Source organism: Choloepus didactylus, chromosome 5, assembly GCF_015220235.1.
Source record: "Choloepus didactylus isolate mChoDid1 chromosome 5, mChoDid1.pri, whole genome shotgun sequence".
NCBI lineage: Eukaryota > Metazoa > Chordata > Mammalia > Pilosa > Megalonychidae > Choloepus > Choloepus didactylus.
In genome coordinates, this window is record NC_051311.1 from 45,215,117 (window position 1) to 45,230,066 (window position 14,950).

The 14,950-nt window shown below is 37.4% G+C and overlaps 1 protein-coding gene across 2 annotated transcripts in view; it reads left to right on the plus strand.

Moving 5' to 3' along the window:
- Nucleotides 1–14,950, plus strand: part of TPK1 (thiamin pyrophosphokinase 1) — a 254,862-nt gene that overhangs the window by 75,052 nt on the left and 164,860 nt on the right. The gene's annotated exons all lie outside the window — the stretch shown is intronic.

The window sequence follows — 14,950 nt, forward strand, 5'->3', positions numbered from 1 at the left end:
TTAAATATATCACACTACTTCCTTCTGGCCTCCATGCTTTCTACTGAGAAATTTGCACATAGTCTTATCAAGCTTCCTTTGTATGTGTTGGATTGCTTTTCTCTTGCTACTTTCAGATTCTCTCTTTGTCTTTGAAGTTTGATAATCTGCTTGTTAAGTGTCTTGGCATAGGTTTATTCAGATCTGTTCTGTTTGGGGTATGCTGTGCTTCTTGGATCTGTAATTTTATGTCTTTCATAAGAGATGGGAAATTTTCATTGATTATTTCCTTTATTATTGCTTCTGCCCCTTTTCCCTTCTCTTCTTCTGGGACACCCGTGACACATACATTCATGTGCTTCATGTTGTCATTCAATTCCCTGAAACATTGCTCATATTTTTCCATTCTTTTTCCTATCTGTTTGTGTGTGTGTAGGATTTCAGGTATCTTGTTCTCCAGTTCCTGAGTGTTTTCTTCTGCCTCTTGAACTCTGCTGTTGTGTCTCCATTGTGTCTTTCATCTCCTGTGTTGTGCCTTTCATTTCCATAGATTCTGCCAGTAGTTTTTTCAAACTTTTGATTTCTACCTTCTGTTTGCCCAGTGTTTTCTTTATATCCTTCATCTCTTTTGCCATATCTTCCCTGAACTTTTTGATTTGATTTTTGATTTGATTTAGCGTATTTCTTTGAAAATCTGTAATTGACTGTTTCATCAAAGTAAAATAATATCTTAAGTGTATCTTAATTGAGGTGTCAGTTTGTTCCTTTGGGCCATATTTCCACCCTTCTCATGTAGCTTGTAGTTGTCTGTTGTCTAGGCATCTAGATTCCCCAGTTACCTCAGTTAGATTTTCCCAGACTGGAACGGGTTCAGATCTCAGAATGGGGTTATAGTCCATTTCAAGTCTCCCTGAGGGTGTGTCTTACTGTTGATGGACTTTCCTGTGAGGTCTCTAGCTGTTGTGCTCTTCCTGACCTGCTCAGCAGGTGGCGCCTGTCAGCCTGTCCCTCTGGACTGGTATAGTTTGTTTCTGTTTTGACTGTTTTCCCCCAGGCCCTGGGGTCTGAGTTCTGAGGGGAGGGCATGCCCTTGAGTTGGGCCCCACCTCCATCCTCTTAGGGAATACTCATCCCCTAGGGAGTTATCTTTTGCATTTGAATTGTTCTTTGTCTCTCTGACACTGTCAACTCCACCCCTGTCTGGGTTAGAGTGCTACAAACTGAAAATGGCTGAGGCTCCACTTAACCACTCAGGTTGAGAGAGAGAAAAAGGGAAATAAAGCCCCCCTTCAGAGCCAGTCGATGGCCCCCCTTTTTTGCCCATCGGTCAGGTAGAGCTCCTGGTCTTCTGGGCTCCACCTCCCTGGACACAGGTGTTTTCTGGCTCTCTAACGTCAGTCTCTAAAAATCTCTGTATTTTTTTCTTTTTTTAATTAATGTTTTTCCTCTCTGTCAGCCCCACTTCCTCTCCACTAGGAGCAACCTCAGGGTACTTTGCTTCTTGTCTATGTTTGTAGCTTGTATTAAACAGTTCACTTTTGTTAATTAACACCCCAGTTGAAGGTGGCCTGAGCTATATTCGCTCACTGCAAGAATGCTGCTTTCTACCACAGAGAGGTTTTGCAGCTTAGCCTGCCATGGGGGGAGGGGGTTCCCAGTGTGGTTCCACAGTTTTTACTTACAGATTTTATGCTGTGATCTCAGCCATTCCACCCAATCCAGGTTGGTGTATGATGTGCAGACAGTCACAGTTGTCCCCCAGCAGTTGTTCCAGATTATTTATTGTTCCTGGTTGTTTATTAGTTGTTCCTGGGGACTGTCTACATTCCACACCTCTCTATGCCACCATCTTAGTGCCTCCCTTTATAAGTAAATTTTTAAATGGTCCAATAATGTATTTTGCTTCATTTGGATAGAATTAATTCATTGCTTCCTTATCTTGTTTATTCATGAACTCATATTACTGTAGGCAGAGTGACTATTTAAAGAGAAAGGTGACTCTTCTTAAGGCTTTTAAATTTCTAAAATGATACATGTAACTAACTATATGTGCCAGTTTGAATGTATTATGTTCCCCCAAATGCCATTATCTTTGATGTAATCTTGTGTGGGCAGACCTATCAGTGTTGATTAGATTGTAATTCTTTGAGTGTTTCCATGGAGATGCGCCCCACCCAACTGTGGGTGATGACTCTGATTGGATAATTTCCATGGAGGTGTTGGCCTGCCCCTTCAGGGTGGGTCTGAATTAAATTACTGGAGCACTATGTAAGATCAGACAGAAGGAGTGAGCTTGCTACAGCCAAGAGGGACACTTGGAAGAAAGCACAGGAGCTGCAGATGAGAGACAGTTTAAAGATGGCTGTTGAAAGCAGACTCTTGCTCCGGAGAAGCTAAGAGAGGACAAATACCCCAAGTGCAATTAAGAGTGACATTTTTGAGGACCTGCAGCCTAGAGAGGAATGTCCTGGGAGAAGGCCATTTTGGAACCAGAACTTTGGAGCAGATGCCAGCCATGTCCCTTCCCAGCTAACAGAGGTTTTCTGGACACCATTGGTCATCCTCCAGTGAAGGTAGCCGATTGCTGATGTGTTACCTTGGACACTTTATGTCCTTAAGACTGTAACTGTGTAACCAAATAAACCCCCTTCCTAAAAGCCAATCCATTTCTGGTGTTTTGCATTCTGGCAGCATTAGCAAACTAGAACAGATTTTGGTACCAGAAGTGGGGTGCTTTTGCTCCTGAGTTTGCAAATACCAAACATATTGGAACAGCTTTTTAAAGGATAAGGGGAAGATTCTGGAAGAATTGTGAGGAGCTTGATAGAAAAGGCCTAAACTGCTTTAAAGAGACTGTGGAAATATGGACTCTGATGAGGCCTTGAAGAGAAATGATGAATGTGTTGTTATGAACTGGAAGAAAGGTGATCCTTGTCTTAAAGTGGCAGAGAATTTAGCAAAATTGAGTCCTGGTGTTGGATGGAAGACAGAATTTGAAAGCAACAACCTGGAATATTTAGCTGATGAGATCTCCAAGCAAAATATAGAAGAAGTAACCTGGCTTCTACTTGCCGCTTATAGTAAAATGCAACAGGACAGAGATAAACTTAGAACTGAACTCTTGGGTTCAAAGAAACCAGAAACTGATGGTTTGGAAAATTCCGGGCTTCCAGGGAGTGGAACTCCAGAAGCTATAGCCCAACATGAGGATTTAACCAAACTTGGAACCCAACCACCATTTCAGTACAAGCCAAGATTGGAGATGGAGTTATCCAGAACGGATTTGTGGAAAGTCCTGTTGTCTGACGGCTTTGACCCCTGTATGCTTCATGCAAAGCCAACAGAATTTTTGCAAGATCTTTATTGACAGAGATGCTGCTGGTCTGGACTGGAGGGGATAGACAAGGAACAAATTGAAGGAAAAATATGTTCAAGGACAGAGCCATGGAGGTTGAGGTCTGGAGTCAAGAGGCCTTGGGCTGGGAGAGCTGAGTGGCCCACATGCATGGAAAGGGTGAGTTTGCCCTGGAGGTCGAGGGTGGGCCTTCCACCTCGATGCTCCGGAAGAGTTTTGCCACCCCAAAGATCGTGGAGTACATTCCCAGGGAATTGGGGAGAGCCTGGCTGCCACTCCACTGTTCTGAAGGGGTTGAGAGTGTGCCCCAGAGAAGGAAGGGTATCTGGGTGCTGCCCCGATGTTTGAGGAGGGTGGGGCCGAGAACTTGGTTTCCCCAATGTGTGGATATGTTGGAGCACTCACCCTAGCGTTTGGAGAGGAAAGGGCCACCGCAAAGACCCTTAGGGAGGGTTAGAGTGCCATTCTCTCAAGCCCCAAGGATGCAACGTCGTTCTGTAAATGACTCTCATTTGAAATCTAATGGAGTTTGTCCTGTAGGTTTTAGGAACTGTTTTGGTCCTGTGAACTGTTTTCCTTACTCTTTCTCCTTAGCAGTGGCAATGTTTCTCCTATGAATGTACCTGCTTTGTATATTGAAAGCACATAACTTGTTCTAAGTTCACAGATCCACTGCTAAAGGAAAATTATGCCTTAAGACTGACCACACCTACAATTGATTTTGATGGGATCTTGTACTTAACTATTGTTACTGAAATGATTTAAGTTTCTGTGATATTGTTGTGGGATCAATGTATTTTGTATATGGAAAGATAATGTCGTTTTGGGGTCCAGGGGTGGAATGTGCCACTTTGAATGTATTATGTCCCCCCAAACGCCATTATCTTTGATGTAATCTTGTGTGGGCAGACCTATCAGTGTTGATTAGATTGTAATTCTTTGATTGTTTCCATGGAGATGTGCCCCACCCAACTGTGGGTGATGACTCTGATTGGATAATTTCCATGGAGGTGCTGGCCTGCCCCTTCAGGGTGGGTCTGAATTAAATCACTGGAGCACTATATGAGATCCTACAGAAGTAGCGAGCTTGCTACAGCCAAGAGGGACTCTTTGAAGAAAGCACAGGAGCTGCAGATGAGAGACCGTTTGAAGATGGTCGTTGATAGCAGACTCTTGCTCCAGAGACGCTAAGAGAGGACAAATACCCCAAGTGCAATTAAGAGTGACATTTTTGAGGACCTGCAGCCTAGAGAGGAATGTCCTGGGAAAAAGCTATTTTGGAACCAGAACTTTGGAGCAGACGCCAGCCACGTCCCTTCCCAGCTAACAGAGGTTTTCCAGACACTAATGGCCATCCTCCAGTGAAGGTACCTGTGCCAGTTTGAATGTATTATGTCCCCCAAACACCATTATCTTTGATGTACTCTTGTGTGGGCAGACCTATCTGTGTTAATTAGATTGTAATTCTTTGAGTTTTCCATGGAGAGGTGCCCCACCCAATTGTAGGTGATAACTCTGATAAGATAATTTCCATGGAGGCATGGCCCCACCCATTTAGGGTGAGCCTTGATCAGTGGAGCCATATAAGTGAGCTGACAAACAGAAGGAACTCAGTGCGGCTGATAGTGACATTTTGAAGAGGAGCTACAGCCAAGAGGACACTGAAGAAAGCACAGGAGCTGCAGATAAGAGACAGTTTGAAAACGTCTGTTGAAAGCAGACTCTTGCTCCGGAGAAGCTGAGAGGGGACAAATATCCAAAGTGCAACTAAGAGTGACATTTTTGAGGAACTGCAGCCTAGAGAGGAACATCTGGGAGAAAGCCATTTTGAAACCAGAACTTTGGAGCAGACACCAGCCACATGCCTTCCCAGCTAACAGAGGTTTCCCGGACGTCATTGGCCATCCTCCAGTGAAGGTACCCGATTGCTGATGTGTTACCTTGGTCACTTTATGGCCTTAAGACTGTAACAGTTTAACCAAATAAACCCCCTTTTATAAAAGCCAATCCATTTCTGGTGTTTTGCATTCCAGCAGCATTAGCAAACTAGAACAATCTATATCCAAAATTAAGGTTGTGATAATTTGTCCTTTGGTAATTTGAATAAAATATGTTCTTGGTTCATGTCATGCTAACATGGCTTGTCTTTTGGCCAAGAGATGATATAATGAAACAGGCTTTGTTGTTTCAACTAAAGTTGGGGAAAGTTGATGGGTTGCTGGACAACTGGCTCTTTTAAAGGCCATCTCTCTGAAGGAGCCACTCATAACATCTTTGAAGCAAAGTAAAAGTGAATTTTCTGGATATATGATTTATTTATATCATTTGAAAAATTTTTGTTTTGGGATCAGAAACTTCTTTGCCATCCTTTTCAGTGGTATAATAAAGAAGATTTAGTTATCACTTCCCTAATCTAAGTGAGATTTCTAGACAAGGCATTGGTGTATAGTTTAGTGTAAAATTTGAGTTTAGGGCTGAAAGGATTATATAATTATGTAGAAAAAAGTCTTACAGCTAACAAAGTTAAAAGATAGTGAAATCTGTAATGAAATCTTTCAAACATTTAGAGAATAGCATAATGTGGGTACCCCGAATCCCTCTGTGTGTGCATGTATGCCTCCTAGTTGTCTATGGTAGAGCACTTTTTTTTTTTTTTTAATAGATAGAACCAATAAAAGCTATTTTATTGAATTACTGTGAGGATGAAATGAGGTAATATCCAAACTGGGAGAGAGGTTTATAACTACACCATAAATGGTAGCCATTATTATAATTGTTATTCTTAAAAACAAAGTACAGTTTCTACTCTTTGAAAATCTTAGGGAATTTCATGAATGTAATAGATCTATGGTTCTAGCAATGATCCTCACCATGGGATTATCCTCCTTTGTTTGTTTTTTATTACTTTTTGCAGTTAGATTTAGCAGTGGCTACAGTGTGCTAGACTTGCCATTTTTACCAAAATTATTTTAAAATTACATTGCCAAACTCGATGATCTTTTCCTTACCTTTATCAGGAAGCTCTCAGTGCATGAGCAGATTCATGGGAATAGATTACAGTGATAGGAAGGTTTTTTTTATTATTATGTATAAATCCTACATATATAAAAGTAGAAAGCATCATAATTTGAGTACCTGTGTACCCACCATCCATTTTCAGCAGCTAATAACTCAGGGCTCTTCCCCAGTGGATTATTTTGAAGTAAATGTCAGCTATTATTTTCATTCAAAAACAAGGATATTATTTTAAAAATTACCAGTCTTTGTTTTATGTGGTTTTCACTTAATATTAGTATGATATCCTTAAGCTTGTGCTGTTGAAAAATGCTGGAGGGTCTCGTTTGACATGCATGAAATAAACCAGAGATCCAGGAAAGATGTGAAAAGAGATGGAATTTTTATGTTTTAGATGCTTTGATCAGTCATGCCACCCATCTTTCATTCTGCTTTTCTAGATAGAAGCATGGAATCATCTTTGCTTCCTTTTCTTCCTTTCTCCCTTTTCTGATATGTCTTCAAACCCTGTTGATTTTTTTTCATCTATTAAATGTCTCTTTAAAACTATTTTCTCTGACTACATTTTCTTTTCCATTTTAATTCATCTCTCAGATTACCCTTCCGTGAAACATTGTTCTCATATCCCTTTGCAGTATTTCCAGTATTTATTTCATTCCATTTAAATTCCTTTTTCTGATTTTCAATTCCTTGCATAAACTGACCCTATATAACCTTTCTTTTTGTCTTTAACAAAATACCCTGCATATGTGCTCCGCCATGCTCATTCTTGCTTCTCTGCTTTGACTTACACCCTTTAGTCATTTTTGTCTCTCTTTTTTTTTCTAACCAATTTTATTCACACACTATACAATCCATCCAGTACTTCCATTAATTATACTCTTCCTGTTTGTCTCTTCTTTGATCTATAGTCTCCATCAAAGCCCTCCAGCTTATTTTCTTCCTCTTCTGTGAAGTACTTCTTGATGACCTGAGGCCTGCACTGATCTTCCCCTTTTCAGAATTTCCAAAACTCTGTGGTTGATGCTATGAAAATGAGCCTTTCATTATACATTTTTTTTTTCTTGCACTGTTTTCTAATTGTTTTATGTATGTTTGTTTCTCAAATTGAATAGTATCTTCCTGGGTACAGGAACTCATCTATCAAAACAATATTGGATATGTGGTATGCATTTCGTGTATATTTGTTGATTGATGTATATGTAGACTATTTTGACTAATCACCTGTTTTTTATTGTAATGCACATTCCTTTGTCTTTTCTTGAGGATTATTTCTCTTTCCTTTTTGTATATACCTTTAATCATTAATGGCAGTTAATATGCCTTTCGGGAACCATGAGGGAGAGGCAGTTTTTGAGTGTTTAGTGGTCCTTCTTACCCTCCACATCCAATTTCCTCCAATTGGGTCTTCATTTCCATTTCCTTTTGCTTATTTCTGAAATTTGTTTTCCATGTCCCTTACCTCAGTTTTCAGTGATGTTCATTCTGCTTTGAAACTTCTTGTTTAGATTTAATTTCTTTAATGAGCTCTGCAAGCTCTTAATTCATCTTGTTCTGTGGTTTTGCCATATCTTGCAAGAGCTGTTGTATCTCTGTTTTGACTGCTTTTATTTTTTTTTTAAGTTGAATTGAAGTGATATTTCCACCACCTGCTTGGTGGCAATATTTTTCTGGTGACTTTCCTCATTCATTTTTCCAGTTTATTTCCCTCCTCTTTCTTTTCCCTCTCCCCCATCCTTCTCCCTCCTAACTTTGTCTATTGTAGATTCCATGCTATTTTCTTTTTATTTATCTTTGACTGAACTGAATCCTCTCTGGGCTGGGAGGGCAGGGTTATTAGGAATTCTTCCTTATTCACAGTATAGCACCTTATGACACAGGATTGTGTCTACTTGAGAGCATTTTAATTTTTGCCAGTTACTTGCCAATGCAGTGGCAGCCAGAACACTGTTGACAATTCAGTCTCTGTTTTTAACCTTGCCCGCATTGGTATATGTCTGAATCCGCAGCCAAAGATCCTCTCAGCATCTTCCCATGTATTGTAATTGGGGGTGATAGATTTTGTTGTTTCATCTGAGATGGAATTTCCATTCTACTTTTGTTTGGGATGATTTCTGAGAAGAGAATGGACAGACACTTCTACCACTATCTCTCCCCTGCCCCCCCGCCCCCCCCCCCCCCCCCGCTTAAATCTTTAAGTAAATTTATTCCAGCTGTTAAAGCCTTCTAACTAACATATTTGGCTTTTTGTTTTTGTTTTTTTTTTCTGTCAGTCTAAATTTTTATTACTTGGTGGTTTTTCTTTGGTCTGTTACTTGTTTTAAGGGAGGACTGGATTTGGTTTGTATGTGGTTTGGATTCCCAGATGGCTTAACTATGAACAAGTAGGGCATTACAGTGTTGTCTGAGGCTTGCTTGTTTTGAAGGCACATCTGGGTATTGGACTTACTAAAAATATTGTAGGGGCGAATATTTCCACCTCTCTTCATTTATCTGCCATATTATAGTTTTGTTTTTTTTTCATTTATAAGGTGGTATGTTTTGTGAATTATTAAAACAAGGTTGAAAGTATCTTTTTAGAAGAATAGGAGTAAGCTTTAATGTCTGCCATCCCTTCCTTAGACAAGGTTTTCCTTTTTTTATTGAATTTCACTTAGTGTTGTTTTTTATCTTCCAAGTATGAAAGATGTTAACATCTTGGGACGGGGAGGAAATAACTGTTAGTTTCTATCATCAAATACCAAATACCACATTGCAGCCGAAAAAGGGAAAAAAAGCACACACACAAAAAACACTACCTGCAAGTCAGTGCAAATGACTAACAGCATGTGCTGCCATGTAGTACTTACAATTGTTTCAAATTTGCAAACAGTGTGTTTCAAACAGTGAAATGCATTTTGTATAATGAAATATTTATTATTATCCATCATGCTTGCAAGCCGCTCTCCATCCATCATGTCTGTAAATAACACATTTCTTTAATATGAGCCCACTGTAATTTCCAGCTGTTGAAAGTTCTTTTAAATTTATCACCTAAGAACAAATCTCAGTAATTTCCCTTTGCTCTTTTTTACTTTTCAGTGGTCTTTTTTTCTTATTTTTATTTTCACTCATGAATAAGCATTCTTCAGTAAAGCATGTGTTTGAGAAAGGATTAGAATAAATAAAAAATTCTAATTTTGCATCCCTTTTGTTTCTCAGTTAATAAAAAGTCACCTATAGCTTCTATAAGAAAGAAAAGCTAGCTGTAGTATTAGGTACTTTCATTAAGGTGCTTTTTGCTGTAATAGGAAGATCCTATTATTGTGCAGATTTGCAAAAGCCCAAAAGGTTATAAGATTGTTTTTTAGCTTCTTCCTTTTGGGGTCATATATGCATGGGTGAACTGGATACAGTTTTCCCATTCCATGGATGTTTTTTATGTAGCTGCTTATCATTTAGATTTGGTGATTCTGATAGTACAGAAATAGATAATAGATTGTATGAAGTTATATAATTGGTTAAAAATTGTTGCGTGTTTTGTTTCAGTTGTCTAAAATTGCTTCCTACAGAGGGATGATGATTATTTAAATAAAAAAGCCCATCTTGCCTAGGGCTTTGAGGGGGTAATGTGACTAATGTAGCCCAGTTTTGACTTGTGCTCTGCTTACTCATTCTTTTTAAATAATAGTAATTTTTATTATTTATGCTCTCAGTTCCTGTGGTTCATGTTCCTTTGCGCTCAAAGCTGTTTTGTCTTTCTTTATGCTCCCTTAGACCTTTGCACTTATCCAACCTTAAGAATCTTCACCCTGCATTTTTCCCTCCATATTAGCAATTTCCATTGCTATAAATCTTTTTTGAATAAAAACAACCAAATTTTTGTTTTTACCCAATGCAGGTGTGTTTTTCTTTCTTTTTTTAAGCATTTTTTAAATACTGTTTTATTGAGATATATTCATATACCATACAAACCATCAGAAGTATACAATCACTGGTTCACAGTATCATCACATAGTTGTGCATACAACCTCACTATCAATTCATTACTCCAGAAAAGAAATAAAAATAAAAAAGAAAACCCAAATCTTCCCATACCCTTTTTTCCCCTCCTATTATTGACCCATAGTATTAGTATAATACATTTGTTACTGTTGATGAAAGAGTATTAAAATATTACTGTTAACTATAGTCCACAGTTTGCAATAGATACATTTCCCCCATCTATTATTATTATTAATAATTAACTCCTTGTAATAGTGTCATACATTTATTATAGTTCATGAAAGAATTTTTTTGTACTTGTACAGTTAATCATGGGCATTGACCACCACAAGATTTACTGTGTTATACATTCCCATGTTTTAATTTCCAACTTTCCTTCTGTTTACCCTACATTTTCATTGTTTATTTACTTGCCTCTCATACCTTCTTGACCAGTACTGTTTAATACAAATATAATGTGAGCCACATATATAAATTTAAATCTTTTTGTAGCCCTATTAAAAATATAAAAAAGAAACAGGGGAAATAAATTTTAATACTGTTTTATTTAATCCAGTATATTCAGAATATTATCATTTTAACATGTAACCAGCATAAAAATTACTGATATTTTTGCACTGCAGATTAAAAACGCAAACGATATTTCTCTTTATCTGTTATACCTGAGACACGCATTATTTCAGTCCTTTGAAAAAGGGTACACAAATGGAGAATTGTCCTTTTGATATACACAAGCACAAAAGTGCTTTTTTATAACTGAATTTACTTTGTTCTATTTATCAGCTTAATGATTGTCTACTTTAAGATTTACTGTGTAATACAGTCCCATGTTTAAGCTTCCCCTGTCAACCACATTCACACACAATTCAGCACTGTTAATTATAATTACAATAATGTGCTACCATCACCTAGTTACACCCAGTTTTCAACCTAAACATTGCATACATCTTAAGCAACTGCTCCCTGTTCTCTAGCCATTCTCAATTCCAGTCTCTCTACATTCTTCTATTATATAACATACTTGCATCAAGAACGTGATTGTTATTTACAAGCTGTCGATTTTGCCAGTGTGACCAGCCACAATTTTCACTTCTATGCTTTTCTTCCCCTCATTCCCAGAGATGTGCCACCCTCATTTTAATTGCTATTTTTTGATGGTTTGTACATTATTTGGTGAACTGAGCTGAGAGAAGTTGTCACTCTTCATGCTTACTATCTGTCTTGATATCTGTGGGATTGTTGCTTCTCAGCAGACTTGAGAGAAGATGCAAACTTACCAGCAGATCCCATAGGGCAATCAAAAGGATCTGGCCTCAGCTGTTCAACTAGAAGCAATAATTTAGCTTTTATTTTTATTTACTTAAATAAAAATTTTATTTTATTTACTTAAAAAGCTTTTAAGTAAATAGGAGACAAATGGAGATAGCATGGGATTATAGTAGATTACCCAGAAAATCAGAGGAGAATGGTATGAGAGGACTTACTGAAGTTCAGAAGGCTTTTGAAAGACTAAAATAGGGGATAAGATGGTAGGTCTACATCTGGGATGACTATGAAGGCAATTTAGCTAGGACCTTAGTTTCTTTAATTCACCTGATTTTGGTAGTTAGCATAATATTTCTGTTATTTCTGTAATTGATAATTTAGGGAATAGAAATGAACAATCTGCTTTGCTTGGTAATTCCACTTTGTAGCTAAGTATATTGTGGGACTCTGGGCAATAAGTGGTTTTTCTGGGTAGATCACTGACTCTCAGTCAGAGGTGATTTTGCTCCCCAGGAGACATCTGGCATTGCCTCTAGATTTTCTTGTGATGACTGGGAGGTACTACTTGCATATAGTGAGTTGAGCTAGGGGTGCTGCTAAGCATCCTACAAAGCACCAGGAAGAGTTATCAGGCCCAGAATGTCAATAGGGCTGAAGTCGAGAGACCCTGTATTGTAGCAACATCAACAAAGTTCTATTATATGTCTGAATATTCACCTAATTGCAAGATTGAGCTTGCAATTAGGCCAGTGAAAACTAATGATTGAGGGTACCTCTCTTTTTCCTAACAACTCACATTTGGACAAACACACATATACGGCTTCACTCACACATGACAATTTTTTCCTGTGCTGCTTAAGTATATGCAGTTTTATGCAGGATGGAAAATTTCCTTGTGCCAGTTCAGTTTGCTGTTTGGCTGTTTCCTTAAAATTTCTTTGCAGTTAGGTTTTTGGTGTCACTCAAGGGAAGGTACTTGGTTGTAGATTTTTTAAAGGCATCTAGAAGACTAAATATCAGACTTTATCTCCATAGCACATAACTGGGAGAGTAGGAGATGGAAGGGGGGATGGAAAGAAAGGATGACAGAATTTACATAGCAACATTTACCAAAAGGTAATAAAAATCTTCATTACATGGCATGAACCAGTTCATTGGGACTAGCACAGCACTATGCTTGTAGATGCTCAATGTAAATACTACTTGATTTTTATTTGAAATAAGGATAGTTCTGTGCTAATCATTAAAAATTTTAAATTTAATGAGTTCTCTATTCATTACTTGTGGGATATTACAAATAATGTAAGCTTTCTTAATAATTGTACATATACTATAAATCCTTTCATCTAAAACTCTGAAAGAGCTATCTAATCAGCAATTAATTATGCTTTTCAGTACTCCTATGAGCAAAGTAAATTGTTGCTCTCTCTTGGAGAGCTTACATTTACATGAAATGCTTTGAATGAAAGTTTTTCCACATGAAATATGTCTTGATAGGAAAAGCATAATAATCCATCTCTGTTAACCATGAATTAACTGCTTTGGATCATAATCAAGGCTTAGGTGGTGATTTGTATACAAATAATAGGCAAACTACCTAAGCGAATTTATATCTCCTTAAGGGCTTGATCCATTCCAGATTTGAGTCATAGGTAGTATTCTCAACTAATGGAGAGGAGTATTCAATAGATATAAATATTTGCATTAGTTAGGGCTCCTTCTTTTTCTTAAACTGGCCTAAGCCCTAAAAGGGAATTTATAAGCTTATATAATTTGAAAGGCTAATTGCTGGCTTTAACTATGGCTTGATACGGGAACTTACTATTTTCTCTTCTCATAACTTTCCCTTCATTATATTGGCTTCATTCTTTACTACCTTCAACCGTCCAGTTTCTCAGGTTCCAGGAACATACAGAATCTTGTTATGTCTCATTATCTTTGATTGGGTCAGATCTCTTTCTCTGAATTAGTCACTCTGGGCAGGGGATTGTAATGCTCTCGTTGGCCTGGATTGAGCCTAGGCCTAATCCTGGATTTTGGTGTGTCACGTACAGGCTGAGAGTGGAAGAGTGGTTCCCTGGAATAAAATAGCTCTTTTTCCTAACCCTTTACTTTTCTCCAGAAGCCCCGCTGTAATCAATTTCTTGTGCATATAATTGTATAATGTAAAAATCAGTACCTTTATCGCTTTGCATATGTGTTTTAGTCGTTGCTTTTACCATTTCCCATTTTTGAAGATACCCAACAAAGAGCCTATAACTTGAGTCTCTGAGCTTATTGCCTTAGTAATAAAAGTGATTTTTATCTCCTTTGTCTTTTTTTTTAGTTGAATTCAGCAGAATATATGTAATAATCTTTATTTTGCATTAAGATCAACACACTTGGGATTAGCTCAAAGTCATAGGTCTTAAAAGTGGCTGATCTAGAATAGAATCTAGATCTTCTGTCTTTGCTTTTTCAGCTAACAGAGACTGCAAAACGTTTTTGTTTTTTTTTTTTTTTAAATCTTATTTTTCCCTCCACCTTAATATTGGAACTAATTTAATAGTGTACTTTGCAGAAAGTCCTATTATTCCTATTCATGCAGTAGCTGCTAGTCATAAGGCATGGGACAATTTAGGTGATGATGCAGTGAACGTATCTTTGAGACTGATCTGTAATTTATTAAAAATATCTTATTTTTAAGAGTTCCCTCTACTTTTGGTTCTTGTAGTTGCTTACTTCCATTAATGGTGATATTTGTTAATTTTTCAACTTGCTATCAAATAATTTATGCCATAGTCACAAAAAAAAAGTTTATTTAAAAACACTTCTGTGATATTTAATTTATGTATTTTATTATGTAAGTGGAAGATATTTGGAACTGGTACAAGCATTTTTATTAATAACATTTAAAAGATTTAAAACCTTTTTTTGGTCATACTTTATTGAATATAAAATAGTTTTAGGAAAAGACTAGAACTTGCTTTTCCTTTCAGATGGATTGTACACTTTTCTACTCACAACTTATATGAAACAAGAATACTCTATAGTAGATTTCATCATGGTTATTTTAGTTCCCTTTGCCATTTAAAATAGGGATAGAAGTGTACAATTTTACTTCCTGTGATCCAGGTACTTCTCTTTTCATAACCTTCTCTAAAATACATGAATTTAAATAACAGGCATTAGAAAAAGTTTTCATCTTAGCTGAACTAGATTTATTAATAAGAAGATTTACGTTTTGTCCATTGAAATCTTTCCTTTCCTGTTCCTCCTACTGCACAGTCTGTTTAGATCCTTGTACATATAGGTATTAATTTAATCTTTGTAAAATAATGTAGTATAAAAATTGAGAAGTCATTCTTCTTG